General features: G+C 36.8%; 1 pseudogene; it reads right to left on the bottom strand.

The window, feature by feature from the left end:
• Positions 1-5,990: 5,990 nt before the first annotated feature.
• Positions 5,991-6,109, bottom strand: LOC120594310 (uncharacterized; annotated as a pseudogene).
• Positions 6,110-8,688: the final 2,579 nt, after the last annotated feature.

Here is an 8,688-nt window from a genome sequence, read left to right as displayed (position 1 = left end):
TGATGAATTCCTTTAGCTTTTTCCTGTGTGGGAAGCTCTTTATCTCACCTTCAATTTTAACTGATGGCCTTACTGGGTAGAGTAGTCTCGATTGTAGGTTCTTGTTTTTCATCACTTTGAATATTTCGTGCCAATCCCTTCTGACCTGCAAAGTTTCTGTTGAAAAATCAGCTGTCATTCTTATGGGAGTACCTTTGTAAGTAACTAGTTGTCTTTCTCTTGCTGCTTTTAAGATTCCCTCTTTGTCTTTAACTTTTGGTATTTTAATTATGACGTGTCTTGGTGTGAGTCTGTTTAGGTTTCTCTTGTTTGGGAGTCTGAACTTCCTGGACTTGTAGATCTATTTCCTTCACCAGGTTAGGAAATTTTTCTATCATTATTTTTTCAGATAGATTCTCACTCCATTGCTCTCTCTCTCCTCCTTCTGGTACCCCTATGATGCAGATGTTGGTACGTTTGCTGTTGTTCCAGAGGTCTCTTAAACTTTTCTCATTTTTTTGAATTCTTTTTTTTGTTCTTCCAATTGGGTGTTTTCTGCAACTTGCTGATTCGATCCTCTGCTTCATCTAATCTACTGTCGATTCCCTCTAGTGCATTCTTCGTTTCAGTTATTGTATTCTTTATTTATAACTGGTTCTTTTTTTATGGTTTCTATGTCCTTTTTTATGCTTACTATCTCTCTGTTGAAGTTCTCACTGAGATCATCTATTCTCCCCCAAGTACATTGGGCATCGTCATAACCAGTGTTTTGAACTCTGTCTCTGGTAGGTTACTTGCCTCCATTTCACTTAGTTTTTTTTTTTTCTGGAGTTTTGGCCTGTTGTTTCATTTGTGGCACAATTCATTGTTTTCCCATTTTACTTCCCTCTCTGTGTTTTTTTCTATGCATTAAGAAGAATTTTACATCTCCCAATTGTGGCCAGGTGGCTTTATGTAGTAGATGTCCTTTGTGGCCCAGTGGTGCAGTCTCCCTGATCACCTACACCAGGGGCTCTGGATATGTTCCTTGTGTGGGTTGTATGTGTTCTCCTGTTATAGCTAAACCTTGATTACTTTTTGCAGCTCAGTGGATGGGATTGACTTTCGGGCTGACTGGGTGTGGGGATTGGCCACACCCACAGGGCGCAGGCCTTTTAAAGTGGGCATCTGGGTTTTCAGGTTCTTTTCCTCTCACCCAGATGGCCAAAATTCCCACTGATTTTTACAGTCAGATTTTGTGGGAACTCCTCTTCCCAGGACTGGAACCCTGGGCTGGGGAGCTTCTGTGAGGGGTTAGGGCCCCTTGTTCCTTCAGGAGGGCCTCTGCACCTTGCTATCCATAACAGTGCTCAACTGCCATGTGCGGGTGTGGGACTAGCCCGTTTTGCTTATCTGTCCTTCCTACTGGTCTCGATGTGGCTTTTTCTTTATAGCGTCAGATGTAGGTGTTATTATTATTTATTTAAGTTTTATTTATTTTTTTATGGTGACATTGGTTAACAAAATCCAAAAAGTTTCAGCTGTACACTTTGACAATAAAGTTATTGAAGTATATATATATATATATATATATATATATATATATATATATGCTATTCACCCCCATAGTTAGATTTCTTTCTGCCACCACATATTTAACCCCTTTACCCCCCTACCGTCTGGTAACCACTAGTCTATAGTCCATGTCCATGAGTCTCTGTTTGTTTGTCCTGTTCATTTGTTGTTTTTAGGTTTATATCTCACTTATAAGTGATACCATGTGATTTTCAACTTTTTCTGTCTGGTTTATTTTGTTTAGCATGATTATCTCGAGGTCCATTTATGTTGTCACAAATGGCAGTATATTATCCCTTCTTATGGCTGAGTGATATTCCATTTTATAAATATACCACAGCTTCTTTAGCCAATCATCTATCATAGGACACTTCAGTTGCTTCCATGTCCTGACCACCTGATAATGCTGCTATGAACATTGATGTGCAAATATCTTTTCAGATATGGGTTTTCGAGCCTTTGGGATAAATATCCAGTAGAGGAGAAAATTATTGTTATTTTTTAATGGAAGATGTTTTCACCACAGAAAAGATAGCAGACAGAGCACCAGAAGTTTGGATTCCCATTCTGACTATGATAAATCATCATGAACTTGCTTCCTGCCAATTACTTTTGCCTTTAGAAAATGGGCCCATAGCCATTTTTCTAAAACGGGCCAAAGGGAAGTTATGAAAAGAAAATGAAGCTCTGTTTTTATGTGTATACATAAATAATTTTGTACTTTAAGAATGAAGAAGATATACCAGCATTTTGACTCCTATACTCAATAAAACTTCATGTGTATGTGGACAAGTTGCGTACAAAATATTCATAGCAGCACTATTGCAAAGAGCCCCAAACTGTAATAAAAAGCCCCAAGTACTTATTGTATCAGTTAACTTTTGCTGCATAACAAACAACTCCAAAACTTAGCAATTAAAACAACAACCCATGATTTCACGGGTCAGCAATTTGGACTGGGCCTAGCTGGGTGGTTTTACTGGTCTGAGCTACTGAGATTGGATGAGCCTGGCCCAGACCAGAGAAGGACTGTTGAGCAGAATGTAACTAAATACTGGTTGTTGTTATAGGGCACTATATTTGGGGTGATTTGCTATACAGCAATAGATAGGTGATAGAATGCTACTTCAGTTCATAGTATTAAAGGGCATAGGCAAGTTCCTCAAGTTCCTGGAATAAAGGATGTAGCAATTATTTTCCCTTTTCCTCTGCTTAAAGATAGACTCATGTTCTTGAAAACAGAGCAATGGTGGAAACTGTTGAAATGCTCCTTGGTGAATTTAGTTATGGGTGGCTCTAAAATCAATTATTTACTTAAATGCAATATGCTGTCAATTTGTATAAACAAGCACCTGGAGCTTTACGAAAACCTTTAAAACAGAGTTTCTCAACCTTGGTAATACTGGCACTTTGGACTGGATAATTCTTTGTTGTTCTATGCATTGAAGGATGTTTAGCAGCATCCCTGGTTTCTGATCACTAGGTACCAATAGCACCTTCTCCTTCAGTTATGACAAAATGTCTCCAGATACTTCCAAATATCCCCCAGGGACACAGTTGCTTTTGGCTGAAAAGCACTGCTCTAGAAAAACTATTCAAGAAACATCAACTTAGGTACCACTATGAAAAATGAGGATAGTGAAGATTAATGGGTGGCAGTGAAGCAAGAGGAGAAATAGGGAGAAGAGAAATGGATGCTTATTCAGCCCTAGCTGTGTGCATTGCTAATGTCTTGAAAGTCTCAAAACAATCTTGTGAAGAAGTTGCCATTACTTTATCATATAGATGAGCTAGAGGCTTAGGGAACATAAGTAACAAGTGTGACTATTAATAAGTGGATCTGGTGATCCAGTTCAGGTCTGCCTGACTTCAGTATCCATGCCCTTTCCCCTATGGATTCAGGGCTGCCTCACACTTAGGCCAGGAAAAGTCAGAGATGTCCATCAGTAGCTGCCCATGATGGCTGCTTGTCCCAAGGTAGGGACATAGATCTTCTTTAATGAACTCAAAAGTCAGTATCCAAGGTCTGGTGAGTGACTGTAGGAGGTTACAAAGCAAGACACCACTCATTATCACAGCTTTAGGTCACAGATCTTGTTTAGGCCTAGGTAGGACATAGAGACCGTTATCAGTTTAGGATAGAAAGAGTGTGAGCAATTGAAACTCACTAATAATGCCCATATCTCATTTTACTCTGTAGGTCTCTTTAAAAGATCTTTTAATGATTTTTTAGTCTTTAAAAAATCAATTCAACTTATACTTTAACAGACAATGCATATACATAGTACAACATTCAAAAGATACAAAAGAATAAACAATAAAAGATAACTTTCCCTCCTATCTTCATCCCTCAAATCCTTATTTCCCATCCCAGAAGGCAACCACTGTTACCATCTCTTTGTGTATCCTTCCAGAGATACTCTATATGTAGTCAAGAAAATACATATATTTTTTCCATCTATGGCAGCATAGTATACACATTATTGATCACCATAACTCTGTGTGTGAGTGCATGTGTGTCTGTGTGTGTATACAGATACATAGATGTCTGTCTATCTGTCTACCTATCTTGAAGCACTTTCATATCGGTACATAAAGATCTGCCTCATTTTTTTTATTGGTTGCCTACTATTGCATAATTTGGTAAACCAGTCTTCTAGCGATGGACATTTAGGTTGTTTCCACTCTGTTCCTATTACAAACAAAGCCACAATGAGCAGCTCTGTACACATATTTTTCCTCACCCGTGTAAGTATATCTGTTCACTCAGTTTGTATTTTATAAGCTTTCATTTCCTCCTTTCTGCGGTGTTGGTACTAAGATGAATATAACTTCGGAAGCAAGGGAAGGGAATAGAACATTTGAACAAAATATCAAGTATACAATTAACCTTGATAAATCAAGCACCAGAAGTAAAAATAGAAAGGAGACTGACCACATGTGGTAAGTTAAATATTATGTTATTTGGCTTCTCAGGCCCCAGATTCCTCATCTAGAATCTCCTAGAGCCAGATGGGACCACAGATATTCTTTAGTACATCCTTCCTCCATGTTTTTACAAATGAGGATCTAGGTCTTCCAAGTTCCAATTCTGTGCTCTTTTTAACACTATCGCAATGTCCTTTCCAACCCTAATATTTTGAAACAGAGAAAAAATTTGTTATTTAAAATCCAAACACTGTATCCACCACTGCCTTCTAAAGCTGTGGCTTAATTCATAACAATGAGGAACTATATTTCTGGTCTCTTTCATCCAAGGGACTGTAGAGTGAGGGAGAAGGCAAAGATGGATAGTTCAAAACCCCTGCCAGTGGAGTATTTGGCCCATTTTGTAACAAAATATGTAATAATGATATGCAGAAGTGGCTGCCCACCTTGGTAGAGAGATAAAGAGGTAAAATACTTTTCATAGTATTGTGAGAGGAATGAGTTTTTAGGGGGATCCTGATGACGATTCCCAAACTGGGTAAGCAAGGAGTTTTAGAAAATAAGCAGCATGGCTAACAAATGTGGAAAGGTGGCCTAAATATTTTATAAAGATAAAAATGTTTAATAGTCAATTTAAGTTGATTTGCCTTGTGGTATAAAATCATATCAAAATGTTTAAAAAATAAAATGTTAAAAAATGTATATTTAAAAAAATAAAGTAAAATCACATCATAAGTAAAGTCAGCTTCATACACAAATGCCTTTGGTAAATAGTTCTCTATGGAACCCAAGAGAAGAGAGATGAGTTTTACCTACAAATTAGGTCAGAGTAGAGAATCAAGAACAGCTGTAAGAGGAGAGATAATCAGGGAGATAGCAAACTTGTAATGGGATCTTAGAGCGGAGGTGATCAGGGTAAAAGGCAGCCTTCCATCAGAATATGAAAACACTTAGACTGAAAATCAGCATACAAAGGGAAACATATCATCATTATTATTTAATTCATCTTTTAATGACTAAGGGGTGAGTATGACATCATTTAGGAATGTTTTGGTTGCACGTAATAGAAATCATAACTAACACTGTTTTAAACACTAACTTTCCCTAACAAGAAGACCAAGGGCAGAAGTTCTAGGATTATTTCTTTAGCTCTACCAGGTCAGGGCACTGGGTTGGCATTGTGTAGTTCTCTTGTCATTTTCTCCCTCAAGTTCACATGAAGCTGCCATAGCTCTATACAAACCAGTCTTTAAAATGTCTTAAATTTCAGAGTAGGAAGATGAGAAAGGGAGAAAAGTATTCTTATAATGGGCAGAAGTATCTTTCCCAGGGGTCACCCAGGAGACTTTACTTCTCTTTGGTCAGAACTGACTCTCATCTCCATCCCTAACTACAAGGTGTACTGAAAAGTCATTAAGCTAATCTCTCACTTTTAATGACTTTAATTCATTCTCGAAAGCCTTGCCACTAGTGGGAAGATGTTATTTTAAAAATTCCATTAATTAATAATTAATTAATTAATTTTTTAACACCTACAGCATCTGGTCTTCCTAGGTGGTCTCCCATCCAAGTACTAACCAGGCCTGACCCTGCTTAGCTTCCGAGATCAGACAAGATCGGGCACGTTCAGGGTGCCATTGCCATAGACTAAATTCCATTAATTTTAAAAAGAAAAATTATAAGATTTCTTTCCCAATCCACGATACCCAAATAATTTTCACAGGTAAGAAAATGTATCACATGAACAATGAAAACAAATTTCTATAAGAGATTACGAACAAATTGAAAATGAAAGTAGATAAATCATTTGTACACAAAATGTAATGTAGAAAAGGTAGATGAAGTAGAGATGGTGGAAAAGAGGATGAGGAAATCATTATTTAGAAGATAAATTATTTCGTCAATACCATTGTTTCACCACCTTTCCAACTTCGGAGAGGGGATTTTGTGGTTATTTTGTTCTCTAACTGCACTTAAATAGAAAGCTATAGCCTAGAAATCACCTTTAGGACAAAATAAAAGATAAACATAAGAATGCTTTGAAACATGTTGAAAAATTTAAAACATGAAATTGCACATGCACAAAGACTAAAGAGATGTAGGTGTTATGTGTTCACCCATCTCACTTGGTATCTATATACAAAGCAGATCATTTTGGGCTCATTCAAACATGATGCTCAATTCAAATTTGTTCCGTATGATAAGCTCTGACTAGTAAATATATGTCAGGTAAAATTGGTGGTCATGACTTAGCCTGAAACTGAAATAATGTCATGTCGCTTCTTATTTGTTTAGTGTTTTGGGGGTGAAAAAGCCAACATATATTGGGGAAAAGACAGTCATTGTTCAAAAAGTGGTACAACTTTTTAAGAGCCATTATGACAAAAAGTTGTTAACTGAGCAGTCATTATGTGAGATAAGTCTGTACATGTAAAGGGGGAATGGAATTGTCTCAACTGGTTTCTCATTTATCATAGTCACCCTTTAAGCCTGGGCATGTTGCCAACCCCAGCTAAATTAGAATGAGTCTTCTCCCACAGAGAAGGGGAATGGCTGTTGGATAGGCCACTAAATATGTGTGCCACAAGATATCTGTTTCCTTCCACATTGCCTGGAAAATGTGCATTATGCAAGGAGTTAACTGAGGGTTAGTAATTTGACTTATTTGTAATTTTAATCAGAGTTAATAGGTCATTGTGGTTCTTAGCAATACTTCACTGGCAAGTAATTGATGGCCAGTCGGTGGTGCAAAGAGTCCTCAGTATCAAAGAGAGGCAATAGCCACCCTCCACACTGCAGAAAATAAAGCATTTATCACTTGCATTGAAATCTGAAGATCTATTTGCAGCATTGTTCCTTTAGCTATTCAAAGTGGAATGCTCCATCCTCCTTATTAGACTTGGTGAGGGCTCCAGTGACCATCTCTTGGTACTATTTATTGTGGATATGAAGCATACCCAGAATCACTTTCCACATGATCAAATTTGGAACTTTCTCTTCTTTGGACTTGCTGACTTCCAAATCGAGTTATTGATTCAGTGACTCTTAACTGAACATCATTGCAAATTAGGCACTTTCTTGGTCCTGTGGAAAATTCTGAGACAAATCAGACATGACTCTTCCCTCAGAAGGCTTACTGTCTAGCAGAGGTGATAAGACATAAATAACAATGGTAAAGGTAGAAAGTAGTATCTGTATCACAAAAATGACACAGATAGATGTTTCTGGAAAAAAATATAGGAATATTTATAAATATCCTTAAAATTTTCATATCTCTTAATCCAGTAATTCAAATATATTTAACCTAGAGATTTTTGGACCTCTGAGAAATCTATACATTGACCTTCAGATGAATTACCTTAAAGTGTATGCAAAAGTGTAGTTATATGTTTGATTGCATTATTTTTCAGAGAGGATCCGTAATTTTGCCTAATTCTTAAATATAAGCATTATTGAATTCACTCTACTACTTCCACTTCTAGAAACCTATCATAAGGAAATGGACATATGGACAAAGATTTATTATTATGGGTGTTTATCACAGCATTATATATCATTTCACAGCATTATATATAATATATATTATATATAAAACTGGAAAAACCCAAATATTGAAATACTGAGAATTAGTTAATTGTAGTACATCTTCACAATAGAATTATGTTACTGTTAAAATGAGACATCAAAAAATTAATGATGTGAAAATATGCTCATGATAAAATGTTAAGTAAAAAACTTGTATCCATGGTATGCTCTCAATTATGTTTTTTTTTTAAATCATTGAAAAACCTAAAGGATAACACAGGAAAATGTTAACAATGCTTATCTTTGGGTGTTGTGGGATTGAGTGATTTTTTTCCTTTACTCTTTTCCATATTTCTCAACTTTTCTACCATGAGTATGGATCACTTCACAAATGAGAAAAAATTAGTTATGAAAAAAACAGTACAGATGTAGTATCATGACAATTCTGCAGTGAGATTCCTTTTATTTGGAAAATCAGAGAAGCCTCTTAGAGGAGGTAGCCTTTGAGCATAGCTTTGAGTCATGGTCATATTCTTAACCTTCTGAGGGGCAGGGAGAGGGTAATTAAGGGGAATAGTTGAAGATGTTAAGAGTTGAAGGAGAGAACTCCATGTAGAAGCTGATATGGTGGTGACCCAATCACTTTCTCTAGAAGTCCTGGAGCAGGGAGCACTGGCCCACTTTCAGGCAAACGGCAATTTT

Source organism: Pteropus medius, unplaced genomic scaffold, assembly GCF_902729225.1.
Source record: "Pteropus medius unplaced genomic scaffold, Ma_sr-lr_union100, whole genome shotgun sequence".
In the NCBI taxonomy this organism is placed as follows: domain Eukaryota; kingdom Metazoa; phylum Chordata; class Mammalia; order Chiroptera; family Pteropodidae; genus Pteropus; species Pteropus medius.
Note: the sequence above shows the minus strand (reverse complement) of the source record. Positions and strands in the feature narration are given on the sequence as shown.